The following is a 14,698-nucleotide window of genomic DNA, read 5'->3' as shown; positions in this document are numbered from 1 at the left end:
TCATTATGTTCTATCTAGAGTTTTAAATGCTTCCTTTTGTTACTGCTTTTGGAGACTTGTCTCACAATATAGCTCAGGCTAGCCTCAAATTCATCATATTATTACTTCTGTAAGAAAATGATATTTTAATACCTAGAACATTAGTTTGCCTCATGTGATATGTTAAGATTAAAGTGAGATTATCCTCCATTAACAAGTAGGGTCATTGGCATCCAAATATAAAAATTAATTTCTCTTAAAATATGAAGGAATGATATAAGAGGAAGTTGTGGGCTGCAAAATATACATGTAAGTTGTTCTCTGATCTGGGCCAAGTTGCATCCACTATAGACTGAAGATTTTTTTTTTCTTTTCTTTCTTTTTTTTTTTTTCATGGATTGCTCTCAGGTCTGTCAGCATACTTCGTTTTCTTTTTCTTTTTTTTTTTTAATTTTATTTTTTTTCTTATCAGTTACATTTTATTAACTCTGTATCCCAGCCGTGTCCCAATCCCTCATTCCCTCCCAGTCCCTCCCTCCCTCCCTCATCTCCACCGTGCCCCTTTCCAAGTCCACTGATGGGGGGACCTCCTCCCAATTCATCTGATTCTGTTTTATCAGGTATCTTCAGGACTGGCTGCAAAGCCCTCTTCTGTGGCCTAACAGGACTGCTCCTCCCTTGGGGGTGGGGAGGCCAAAGAGCCAGTCATTGAGTTCCTGTTAGAAATAGTCCTTGTTCCCCTCACTTTGGGAAACCAATTGGTTACTGAGATACCCCAGGCTACATCTGAGCGGAGGTTCTAGGTTATATCCATACATGGTCCTTGGTTGAATGTCAGTCTCAGAAAAGACCCTGTGCCCAGATATATTTGGTCCTTGTGGAGCTCCTATCCTTTCCTCATCAGACTAACTCCCCTTCTTTCTTATGATTCCCTGTACTCTGCCAAAGGTTTGGTCATGAGTCTTTGCTTTGAAAACACTGCTAGTTAGAGTCTTTCAGATGCGCTCAGTAGACTCCTGTCATATGTTCAATGCACATCCCATCTGTCTTTCTAAACGAGGACTGATCATCTTACCCCATGTCCACTCTCTTGATTATCTTTTTTTAGGTGTATAGATTTCATTATGTTTATCATATCTTATAGGTCTATATAAGTGAGTATATACCGTGTTTGTCTTTCTCCTTCTGGGATATTTCACTCAGAATGATCTTTTCTAGATCCCACCATTTGCCTGCAAATTTCATGATTTCCTCCTTTTTGATTGCTGAGTAGTATTCCATTGTGTAAAAATACCACAATTTCTGTACCCATTCCTCCGTTGATGGACATCTGGGTTGTTTCCAGGTTCTGGCTATTACAAATAAAGATTTTCTTAGCATTTTCACACAGAGCAGGTGATCCTGAATTCTCCACAGGTGGATACAATTCAGTCTTTCTCCTGGCATTCTCTATCGGTAGCTCCTGTGTCAAGTAAGCAGGTGGTTATATTTTTGCCTGTCACACCAGTTTCAAATATTTACTTCTTTTTAAAATTTATTTTTTTCCATAATTTTATTTTTCCCATTAGTTACATTTTGTTAATTCTGTATCCCAGCTGTATCCCTCATTCCCTCCCCAATCCCACCCTCCCTCCCTCATCTCCTTCCTGCCCCTTTCCAAGTCCACTAATAGGGGAGGACCTCCTCCCCTTTCATATGACTCGCTTTTGTCAGGTATTTTCCATTATTTTTATGTTCTTTTTTAATTTACTTTATGGCCCAAGGTGCCCCATCCTTCCTCTCCTCCAAGTCCCCCCACTTTCCCCTTTCCCTTTTTCTTTTCCCTTCCCCTCCCAGAAAAGAAGAGCCCTCTTCCTCTGTAGAAACCTTCTCCAGTACATTCAGTCACATTAGGACTGAGCATATCCTCATTCCCTAAGACCCAGCAAGGCAGCCCTGCAAGGGGGAAGTTATCCAAAATCAGGCAATAGAGTCTATGTTAGAAACAGCTCTCCCTCCAACCCATATCAAGGTCAAGCTGCCCATCAACTATATGAGTGACTGAGCCTAGGTCCAGATCATGCATGCTCCTTAGTTAATGTCTCAGTCTCTGAAAGCCCCCATGGGACTGGTTCAATTGTCTCTGTTGGTCTTTTCGTGAGGTTCCTGTTCCCTCCAGGTCCTTCCATCTTCCCCCCAACACTTCCACAGGAACCCCTAGAGTTCCACCCCATTCTTGGCTGCAAGTCCCAGCATCTGTCTGGATCCTCTGCTTGCTGGAGCCTCCCAGACTACAGTCAAGTTAGGCTCCTGTTGGCAAGCATAGTAGAGGATCATTATTAATGTTGGGGGCTGGCTCTCTACTATGGGATGGGTCTTGGGTTGGGCCAGTTATTGGTTGGAGTTTCCCTCAATCTTTGTTCCCTCTTTATTCCTGCCCTTCTTGTAGGTAGGGTGATTTTTGGAGCACAGGTTTTGTTCGTGGGTATTTGTTCCCCTCCTTCCATTCGTTCTGCCTAGATAGGAAATGGCAGCTACAGACTGGGAAAAGATCTTCATCAACCCTACATTAGACAGAGGGCTAATGTCTAAAATATACAAAGAACTTATGAAATTAAACATCAATATATTAGACCTATAGTACAGGATAACCATACTACAATCCACAGACCCCAAGAAGCTAAGTGAGAAGGAGGGCCCAAGGGAGGGTGCTGGAATGTTACTCAGAAGGGGAGCCTGAATAGACAGCAGAAGTGGATCAAGAAAGGGAACTGGGTAGGAGATGAAATGGGGAGGGAAGCAAGAGTGGGAATCAGATGTGAGGAGAAAGGGTGTGGGAGGTGAGAGGCTGAGAATAAGAAGGAAAACTGAGGGGGGTGCATTTCTTTGTCAAGCTGGAGGCCTTTGACAGGGTAGGCTCCTAGGAGGACATGGGTGTGACTCTAGTTGAGACGCCTAATGGAGGGGGGCATGAAGACTGAAATATTTACCTTTTATGTCTTATTTATGTATATTTTTCATTACAAAAGTCATTAGACTGAACCCCCAGACTCTGATAAACAGAATGCACACTGTCAAGGATCTTGTAACTCATATGTGGCTGATAACTAGCAGCACTGAGATTCTAATCAAGTTTTTCTCTGGGTTAATAATCATATTGCATTCTGGTCCCACTACTGCCCAGTAGAGGACATTCTTTATTTTGTATTTTGCTAACTATTCTTTGGGCCTTAGGTGAATTATTTGATTATGTTGGTTTTTACATTTTGAGAATTCTGAAGATAGAGGTTGGGTTTGATTACAGCTTAGAACAAAGGTCAACCAAGTTTTTGTATAAAATATGTGAGAGTAAACATTAGAGGCTTTTCAGCCTGTGTAATGTCTGCAGCAAGTGAAGAAATCATAGATAAGAGTAGGCAAATGGTCATGGCAGTGTTCCAATGACACTTTACTTATAGAAATAGGTGGCTGCTCACTTGACCTATTGGCCATCCTGCTGACCCTGAGTGTTTTTTCTGTAACAACGGGGACCTCATACTTTAATGTTCAGGCGAAATGAAGAAGATCCTATAACAAGTCTGTACTATGAAAACTCAAGACTTTTATGTTTGTATCATGAAATGCTCACTAACTAATGCCAATACGGGTATAGACAGGAGGTCAGAATTTTCAAAACTTGAAATCAACTGTCTGAAGTCATATGAAGTCCAATATCCCCCTGTTATTGCCTATCAAAGAAACGCCTAATAGTTGCTGCCTACAGGTTTTCTTTAGCCTCTATGCCACATTCGCTTCTTCTTATGGCAATGCTGATGTAGAACTAAGAACAGCAACTAAGATTTCTTGATGTGGAGACATATATCTTAGGCTACACACACACACACACACACACACACACACCTACACACACTCCTATATGAGAATCTCCTGAATCATATAGTATATTCTCCTCTCCTCCATTATATAGATTGAGAATGCTGAGGGTGAAAAAGTATAAGTTGGTAAGTATGTCAAGGGAATGACCATTTTCTAAAGCTCCAGTTCCCCAATTAGGACTTCATTTCCTTGACAAAGTTTATTTAAGTAACACAGGAGAGCATTTTCCTTTCCTTGGACTGTTCCTGGGATAGTTGCCCAGTCAGTTCCAATCAGCAGAAGCAGCTGAGAGCAGATTAACAGTTTTGGAGGGACTATCAAGTTTAATGTGACTGAATCTTGTTAAAGCAATATGGATTGGTGTCAAGGAAATACCCCCTAACTCTTGTTCTTTGTCAACAGCTTGGCGTTCATGCTGAGAGCCACCTGGATTCCTCGTTCAAGAGTCCTCCAGGTGAAAAATGGCTTCCATGAACATCTGTCTTAGATTCCCCAAATTTGTGGGTGGAAGAAACCACTGTTACTGGCTCACTGCTCCCAAAACATCAATGCAGAGGATCAGCGTCAGAAAATATTGACTGAATGATTAGGCTTTTGTCTTTTGTAGTACCCATGTCAGTGAGTTTTCTACTCTTACGTTAGAGGAACACCTGAAGGTGGAGAAATATACCCATTTTACTCCCCCACCCCTCATCTGTGGTCTGGCTTCATAGGATTTTTGTCTGTGAGTCCTAAAGAGCATCTCAGGTTGATAAAGCAGGAAAGGGACATGAAGACACCGAGCAGCACAGTCTTCACACCACTTTAGAACAGGTGTGAGGTTAAGTTTTCGCTAGAATTTGTCTGATGGGGAAAGTACTGCCTGAGCTCCCAACACTGCCCATCTGTTGTAGGGGTTCTGATACTACTAAGGGAGGGAAACAAAAGAACAGTTGGTGGGAGGAGAGGGCAGGTTAGCAGACATGTCTATGATCCTGGTCCAGTTGTGTGCCTTAGATGTAAATGGCCAAGGAGAGCAAGCTTCTAGCTCATCTAATGTATAAAGAGGATCTGACACAAACGACTGGGGCCCATGGCTGTTTGCTGCCTCTAAAGGCATGGCCTTTGCAAACTTAGTTCTCCTGGGAACTCTCTGGTAGCATCCTGCCCGAAAGACGCTGAGTTCTGCGCCCTTTCTCCCTTCAACTCAGAGCCCTTAGAACACTTCTGTCTTCTGTGGGACCAATGGGTTTCCATGCACCTGCACTTCTGCTGCAGAGGCACCAGAATAGTTAGGTAGGAGTTGGGTGCTAGCTCTGTTTTTGACAGGAGGCACGCGGGTGTGGAGAAATGAAGTGTCCCAGTCAAGGTGACGAGGAACTTGGAGGCATTTTAGGCTGACCATGCTGACCAAGTCAGGATGTTGGTAGTCGGAGGAGACAGCAGAGGTATCCTTCTTGCCATGGATACACCTTGTTGCAGTGATCTTTTCTGCAGGCTGCAGAGCACTCCCCATCACTATGTGCAACATTAAGGACAATTTGATATCCTGCTCACTTTGAGGTAATTTGTTTCTGGCTAAAGAGAGCCTAAATACACAGACAGTACTGGCAGTGAAAATGGGAGACGCTCTGCTGCTGCTTGGCCCACATGGGAGGTATCATTATTACCTATGGCAAAACAAATGACTCAGATTTTAAAGACAATTTGGAGAGGATTCTATTAAAAATGCTGAGGAATTCTGCATCCATAGGAAACCTGGGGGTTCTGGGAGTTCTGCGGTAGGATGGTAGAGCAGCTACCATTAGGACACACAACTAGGAAGTGTGTCCAGAGTGATAAGCTGAACCTTAGAGGTAAGCGTAGCCTTGAGATCAGGCCGCCTTTGAATTCTCCCTCATTTGTGAAGACACTGCGCACCACTCAGTCAATGCTTTACTGACTGACAAGTGAAGGGAAGAACTCTGAGGGGTGGGAAAGAGAATTAGGAATACACTTTGCTTTATCCTTATCACCTCTTCCAAATTTCTCTCTTGTACCCTAGGATTAGCTGTTAAACAAGTTCCTGGCATGTGTTGCTGTTTTCGTTCTATTCTGCCAAGAAACACAAAGGAAGAGATTATTGAATTCCTTTTTGAAAATTTATCTTTACCTGTACATTCGTCTGTCTACCTGTTTATTATTGAACTGTCTATCTATCCATCCATCTATCTATCTGTATATCTATAGACCTATCTACCTGTTGACCTGACTATTTGTTTATCTAATCTATCTTCCTTGCCTATCTATAATCTGTGTAGTTTATGTGTGTGTGATGGGATTCAGGGGCATACAGAACAAGGGAGAGAGAGAGAGAGAGAGAGAGAGAGTGAGACAGAGACAGAGACAGAGAGACACACACACAGAGCTTTAGAGACAGACATGGAAAAATTCCACCCAACTAGTAGAGCTGGTCATATCTAGAGACATGTTGCAAGAAATTGATAGTAACATAAAGAATGCACAGACTTTCATTTTGTGCCTGATATTTCAACAGCCTTGTCTGGTTGTTTCAACGGTGCTCTAATTCCTGAATTGTCATATGCTATGTAAGCCCCATTAGAAGCTATAATACCCCTTTTGAACTTTCTCACAGCTAAGCAATCATGCCTTGATTGATGGAAAAGTAAGCACACCTCGATTGCTTGCTTAATTTTAAATTAATTACACCACTTCACATTTGTATGTTATTGAAGAAGGTGCTTATCGACACTTTAATTGATGTACCACAACTTTATGATATATGTAACATATGTAGAAGCTTTCAGTGTTTTAGTTACTATTTCTCCCAAGGTTCAGTTCACTCGTTCAGCAAACATTTATGGAAATATTAATGTGCAGAAGCTGCCCAGGGTGTTGATGTGGGAATGCTGGGATTATGTATTGTTTGAAGCTACGTCTGAAGATGGGATGAAGGACACACACGAAATGAAATGGGAAGAATATTCTCCTTTTCTGTGGCAATTTTCATGTGAAACAGTCCGATTAAGAAAAGACAACATTGTGACGCAATTTAAAGGGCCCTCATCAGGAAGGTGGATCTCCTGATGTCTAACAACATCAAAGGGCAAGAGTGTGTCTGGAAGCTGAGGGCAGAAGTCACTGGAGAGCATGGGCCACAGCAGGCGAATGAGATGAGAACTGGAGCCACAGCAGTGAGGTAGAGAAAATGAGAGATAAGACAGACAGACAGACAGACAGACACACACACACACACACACACACACAGAAACAGGGCGGGTATACAATGGACATGATGGCTTCTCCCTGCCTCTTCCTCTCTAGCCTCTGTAGAACACCCTTCATGGGCACTGCCATCTGTGGAGGTGACCCAGTATCCATCCACCACAGGGAAGAGTAATGAATGGGTCTGATGGCAAACTGGCCTGAAAGTCATGCAGAACGCTGGAACTCTGGGATCGATCAGTGTTTGATGTACATCAAAGATAAATGCAGACACATATGTACATACACACACATACACACACAGGAGGGAGATAGAGATGGAGAGAGAGAGAGAGAGAGAGAGAGAGAGAGAGAGAGAGAGAGAGAGAATTCATTGTACAGAAACCGCACATGGCGCCTATTGGCCAGGAAACTTTCTGAACATGCTGTGTGGTATGTCAGGAGCAAGGGAGGGATCAACTGGGCCAGAAAGAAAAGGAAAAGTTGCTTTTTTTTTTCCAGATGGCAGATCACAAGCAGATGCTTAGAAAGAAACTGCTGCTGTGAAGGAGAGGAAATTGCAAGTCAGAGAAAGGATGAAAACTAAACTTTTGACCAGTCTAAGGTGAGACTTTAGTAAGAGAGTACAATGTAGCCACACTCAGAAACACTTGTATTCATGCACAGATTAATTCAACATATTAGCATTAAAACCTTACTCTGAACTCTGGACCAGGTATAGAGTCAGAGGCTGAAGCTAGTGATACCAAAGAGCAGAAACAGACTTACTCCTGACTGTTGGGCTTTTAAGGTCTGTGAATGAGAGAGGTGCTTACTGCTTAAACCACCACAGAAGTTAGTAAATAGTAAGTGTGATGAGGGCAGTGGGGGAGGGATGGACCGGCCATCATGTTGCACTGCAAGGAGGCACTGATCTGGCTTGGAGGTGAGCAAGTCACTCTCGAGTATGATAGCAGTAGCACTGAAAAGCGGGAAAGAATGGGGAATCATGTTTCAGGTTAAGAAAGAAGCAAGCACAGGCTGTGGATGAGGGACTTCCTAGTGGGACAGGATGTGGTAGAAAAGGAAATCTCTCAGAGGAGTTTTTCAAACAGTTTAATCAACTGTAGTTGAGGGGACTCATATATCACACCTCTCAGTAACACTCCCACCCTAAAATTATATGATTTACAGCGTTTAATTGCTTGCTGACGTTGGGTTCAGTCCAACAAGAGGCACTTTGTGAGATAAAAGAACAGTGTGAGACAAGGTGCTTTGGTGGGAAGAACACAGCAGGCCAAGTAAGCATACATGACAGCATGTGATTAAGTTCTACAATGAGGGGTTCACATGACCAGAGAATTGGAGGCCAGGGAAAAAGAGAGTGGGATGGGGCTTCCTGTTGTCATATCTCCTGACCAGACAGCTGGAAGTCCCCCCTCTATGAGAGTGGCCTGACTGAAAAGGAACATTCTTGGCAACCAGTGGGTAATCCATATATCAGCTGTCATTGTGTGGCTGTCAGGAAGGAGCAAGGACACTGGGGATATTGTCCCTGCTTTGTCCCAGGTGCTTCATATATATTGTCACGATCTGCAAATGGACTCATGAAATAATATTATTACTTCCGTTTTACGGGCAAAACCTTAAATATTTAGTGATTTAAAGAACGTCTCAACAGTCACACAGGTAGTCAAGAGCTGACCTGGGGTTAGGACCTGACTCTAAGCTTGTACCAGAGTCCAAGGCTACTTAAACAAACAAACAAACAAACAAAGTGCATCTCTCTCTCTGTTTGTGTGTGTGTGTGTGTGCACGCGCGAGCATGCATGCATGCTCTATTCTCTGTACCAGGTAATCTTAGTAGGTGTTATTTCCTAATAAAGCAGGAGAAGAAAGACAAGGGGAGGAGAAGACAGTAACTTTAAAAATAATATGACGCATACCAGGCATCACATGTGTGTTAATGACGTAGTTAATTCAGTTAAGACTTAACTATAAGCTGAATGCTATAATGATTCCATTTTACAGATTAAGAAACTGAATTAAGTATTGAATCTTAAGATTTATCATTAGCTAGAGGAACAGAGGTAGATTAGGTTACTACAGCACCGTCCAAGTTCTTTCTGGTCCTTCACATCAGTCTCTGTGACCCTCTAACCCAGCATTGCATCCTGCCTTGTGTCACGTATTTCTTAGTGCTCACCGAACATTCGCTTTTCTCTCTACTCATTTAAGAAATACCGCGTGTCACATTCATGTTAGAGCAGGGATCTCAATCTTCCTAATGCTTTGACACTTTAATGCAGCTCCTCATGTGGTGATCCCCAACCACAAAATTATTTTCATTGCCTTCATAACTGTAATTTTACAACTTTTAGGAACCATTGTGTAAATAGCTGAGTTTCCTGATGGTCTTAGACGACTCCTGTGAAAGTGCCTTTGAGCCCCGATGGCATTGCCATCAACAGGTTGAGAACCACTGTGTTAGATGTGGATATCCCAGAGGATGAAGAGCTGTTCTTCGCAGTTTTCTCGTCTTGTCAGGACCAAACTTTGTAACAATCAGTTGTTGCCGTAGCATCTGTCGGATTTTGCTCAGTGGAAATTAAGCCACCTTAAAGCTCATCCAATGAAGTCAATGAGGCCAGTCTTGAAAGATTCTTTTAGTCGAGATTTGAAACTCAAATGAGTTTTCAGCTAGATTGAAAACAGCTACAAGTTGAAGATTCTTTATCATGACGAAAAGGAGAAAGTGCAGGAATATAAAAATGAGCAAATATACAGTCACATGTGAATATGCTTCTTCTATTTAATAATCAATTACCTCTATAGCCATTCTCCAGTGGAAACAAAAGGCAACTACTTAGTGCAACAGTATATGCAAAGTATATAAAGAACACATTTTACATACATGTACAAGCACAACTATACACGTAGACACATGTGTGCCGTGCATACATGCATTAGATCACTGATAAGGAGACTCATTCTAAGATGAATGGAATGGTTTTTTTTCTACATTAGTCTTTAAATCACATATAATTCTAATACAACACCAAATGATATTTGCAGAAAAATACTTATGGAAAAAATAAATGTGAATAACCAGATGCACAGAAAAAGAAAGTACTATTTTTAGGAAATACTAATTTAAAAGATTAAATTATCTTTAATAAAGAGAAAAATATTGGCTAAAAACTAAAACCAAAGAAATAGAGTAAAAAGCCCATCTGTGGAACTAAAGCATGCATTGTAATTGATATTTCAAATAAACTGGTTAGTTCACTCCATTGCACATGTGTGAACTGGGGGATGTGGTGATAGACATTTATTATAATAATTGTCAGGTATCCTTTTGGAAAACGATTTTGGATTGATGTTCAGGTTATATGTCAAAATAAATTTGAAATGAATAAAATATTAAATAGGGCCAGCAAGGTGACTTATCTGGTAAACACTCTTTTATTTTAATTAATTAATTAATTATATTTATTACAATTTATTCACTTTGTATCCCAGCTGTATCCTCCCTCAACCCCTCCCAATCCCACCCTCTTCTCCCATGCCCTTCCTCTAGTCCACTGATAGGGGAGGTCCTTCTCCTCCACCTCCATTTTGACCCTAGCCTATCAGGTCTCATTAGGATTGGCTGCAAGGTCTTCCTCTGTCACTCCAGGGGAGGTGATCAAAGAGCCAGCCATTGAGTTCATGTCAGAGACAGCCTCTCTTTCCCTTACTAGGGAACCCACTTGGATACTGAGCTGCCATGGGTTACATTTTTGCAGGGCTTCTAGGTTATCTCCATGCATGGTTATTGGTTGGAGTATCCGTCTCAGAAAAGAGCCCTGGGCCCAGATATTTTGGTTCTGTTGCTCTCCTTGTAGAGCTCCTGTTCCCTCCAGGTCTTTTTATCTCCCCATTCTTTCATGGGATTCCCTGAAATTTGCCCAAAGTTTGGCTATGAGTCTCAGCATCTTGCTGACAAGCCTGATCATATGAATCCAAGCCTGATGATATGGATATGAATATGAATATGATTATGATATGATATGATATGAAACAAGCCTGATGATATGAATCCAAGCACTAGGACTCGCTTGCTGGGTGGTGAGAATTGTCTCTTGTAATTTGTTCTCTGGGCTCCATAAGTACACTGTGACATGCATGCTCTCCCTATAAAAACACCAGAAGCAGTGGATGAGAGGGAACAGGATGGGAGCCTACTATAGAGGGTCCTCTCAAAGGCTCCATCCAACAGAGGATAGGAGCAGATTCTGAGACTCAGCCAAACTTTGGGCAGAGCTCAGAAAGTCTTATGGAAGAAGGAAGAGCTAGAAGGACACGGATGGAACAGGAGCCCCACAAGGAGACCAACAAAGTTAAAAATTCTGAGTCCAGGAGGTCCTGCAGAGACTAATGCACCAATCAAGGACCAGGCATGAAGAGGACCTAGACCCACTGCTCAGGTGTAGCCAATTGGCAGCTCAGTCTCCATGTGGATTCCCAAGTGAAGGGATCAGGGGCCTGCTTTGTCATGAACTTGGTTGCTTGCTCTTTGATCACTTACCCCTGGTGATGTGGCCTTGCCAGGCCACAGAGGAGGAAGATCCATGCAGTCCTGATGAGACTTGATAAGCTATGGGAAGATGGCAGGGGAGGAGAACTCCCCTTTCAGTGGGCTAGAAGAAGGAGATAGGGTGGGACTGGGAGGAGTTGAGGAAGAGGGCTACAATCAGGATATACAATGAATTAATTGTAAAAAAAATAAATAAATAAACGAATGTAACTACACAACAATTTTACAAAGTAGTAGAAAACATGCCAGATTTATTACCTAGCAATAAGAAATCAACTTTTATAAAAAAATACCAATCCAGAAGAGAAAAAAAATTATCTTTATATATTTGTAGTATGCCCATATAAAATACCATGAACAGAGTAAAAAGATATATGATCTTAAGAAATAAGTGCAACTTATCAGAAAGCCCAGTGTCTCTAACATATAAATAGTGCTTTCAAACCAACATGGAACAGATCATCCACACACTGGAAAAATTAGAAAAGTTTATGTTATGAGAAAGGGAAAAACCTCAAACCTGAGACTCACAAATGTGAACGCTCCTTGACTGCATACCAGGAGAACTAAGAATTGCACTTTTTCTCATATGTTGTTTTTACCGATCAAATTGGCAAATATTAAAATGTTTTATGATCTGTAACGTTGCAGACAGTGAAAACATGGCTATGCTGCTGGAATGAGATAAATAAAAGCAATTCAAACACATAATAGTGAGCAAATTGAATGCATCTTTGCTTAGATTTAACAAAATTTCTTTCTAGAAATTATATTCTAGTTGTGTTTATCTGTGTGAAAATGGTATTTGCAAAACTATTTGTCTCAGAATATGGTTGGAGATTACTGACCATTCATCAGCCAGGGTCTAATCATATGCAACCATATTGCTGAAGCTCCTTAGAACTCACTGCTAAAAGATCTCGAAGTTTCATCTGAAGTGAAAACTCAAGATAGATGTAAAGCTGGCATGTGTGTGTGTGTGTGAGAGAGAGAGAAGAAGGAAAATTGATTGATAGACACTCAATTTGCTTTTACAGCCCTTACTCTATCAGAGAAAGGGCACTTTGGAATAATATTGAGTGGATATTTTTATTGTTTTGCTTTTCTTTTAAAGAGAGGTACCCTTTAATATCCAGGGGATTTGAAGAGAGGGGCATTTCGCATTCAATGAACTTTTTGAAGTTTAATCTGTGGGTAACACATGAATTGTTTTAGTCATCTAAAAATTTATTAATGAGGAACCCCTGAAACCCGATTTATTTTATCCCTGTGAGGATTGGTTAGTGGTTTCAGAGGTCCCTTAACTCCTCCTGCTTTCTGATGACTTTGTAACCTGATGGTGGAATTGTTGCCATGGTGACAGAAAGCCAACTTAAAAAAAAAAACAGAGCTAGTAACTATAAGACATCTGTAAAAGTCAGGGCACATGGTGATCATCTTGGCAAAAGCTAGCTATTAATTTTCGTATTTTGTAAGAGAGAAAACTGAGCTGACAGAGAGAAATAGTCAATGAGACTGAAGATCTAGTTTCATGTGGGCGGTCCAGGCAATGGATGGTGTTGCACAAGCAAGAGGTGATGGATTCGCTGGATCTGTGACACAGTCAGTGATTAATCGAGGTAATACCATTGGTCGAAGAGGGAGAAGAGGGTGATGGGCAGCAAACTGTGATGGCTTGTCTCATAGGGACCTAGGCCTCTTCACCGTTGCTTCGTTGGCGAACTGTAGTTCTATAGCCCACCTAGGCAGGCAGAGCTGTAGGATGGGAAAGGCAGGGGGTCTAGATTCTGAGACCTAGTTTCTATTCAGAGCACACAGCAGCTTAGGCGTGGGCAGGCGTTCTCTCTGCCGAAGCCCTAGGGCGGGTGTCCTCTGCTCACACACTGACGGTGAGAAGGCTCCGAGGACCTGAAGCATATTGTAAGCACACAATACTGTCAATGTGTGCGGTGGAATATTTGGCAACCCTTTAACAGCACTGAGGTGTTCTTTGCCTCTGTGCAAGGGGTAGTAGCTTTGTGGCTGGCGAGGACAGTGTTAAATTTACAAAGCAGCCCAAGGAGAGCCTCACTTGTCATGAGGGAGCCCAGGACTGATGGTAGGCACTTAACAGCATGTTCCAATTACAGCATTTAAATCTAATTGCATAGTCTGTTAATCTCTGTCAGTGCGGCATCATTTAATATCATCACGGCAACCTCTAATATCATGAGCAATGTGAGCCGAGCTGAGACTGTTGAAAAAGTTCAGGCCCAGGTCTTCATATCCCCTTTAATTCTCCCTGTCAATTACGCCGCAGTCGAGAGTTCAAATAAAGGTCTTCAGATCCGGATCTGAGCTACCTTTGAAGGGAGGCCTGTAAACACACAGATTATATCAGAGCGTCCAATATCTTGCTCTGGGTATTTGTGACAGGTTAAGTTGACTCGTCCCCTGGGCCTAACATACTACAGGCTTATTTCAAGCAGATACTGCAAATGCAATCTGTTCCGTAGTTTATAGCCCTGGAAATAATGTGGTATTATTTGCACATGTGTTTTTCCCCTTTATAATCCCTCTGGCTCACGAAAGGTTGCTGGGGAAGAGATCAGGGCCTCCCTGAGCCCCTTTTCTTGTACACAGCTAGAAAAGAGATGTTGCCATTTTATTTTTCTGAAATTCTGGTGATCAAACCCCCGGCCCTGCAAACGCTGGGCAAGTACTCTGTCACTAAGTTAATATTGGGAGTTGATCCCAAATGGAAGGTCTGGTCAAAGACTAAAGCGTAATTCTTAAAGAAGAAAGGTGTCTATTGGTGTTCAGGGAGCTTGAATGGAAGGGGAACAAGACAGTATGAAAGGGGTGAGAATGTGTGTCATGCACAGTGTGCTGTGTGAAAAGGTCATGACGAAAGCTATGATTTTTATGCAGACAATATCTGCTGTGAAAGCAGGTCTCAAGTAATGAAAAAAAAAATTCTAAAGGCTATTTAAATCCTAAGTAGGAGTACATGAATGACTGGTTTATTCAGGTCTTGTTTAATAGTTCTGCCTGTGAGACCATGGGCAGGTTGTTTACTATTTCTGGTGAAGTTTTATGTGAAAACAGTTCTTATAATATAAT

The sequence above is a fragment of the Meriones unguiculatus genome, chromosome 12 (genome assembly GCF_030254825.1).
Source record: "Meriones unguiculatus strain TT.TT164.6M chromosome 12, Bangor_MerUng_6.1, whole genome shotgun sequence".
Lineage (NCBI taxonomy): Eukaryota > Metazoa > Chordata > Mammalia > Rodentia > Muridae > Meriones > Meriones unguiculatus.
The sequence above is the reverse complement of the archived record's forward strand: the minus strand, read 5'-3'. Positions refer to the sequence as shown.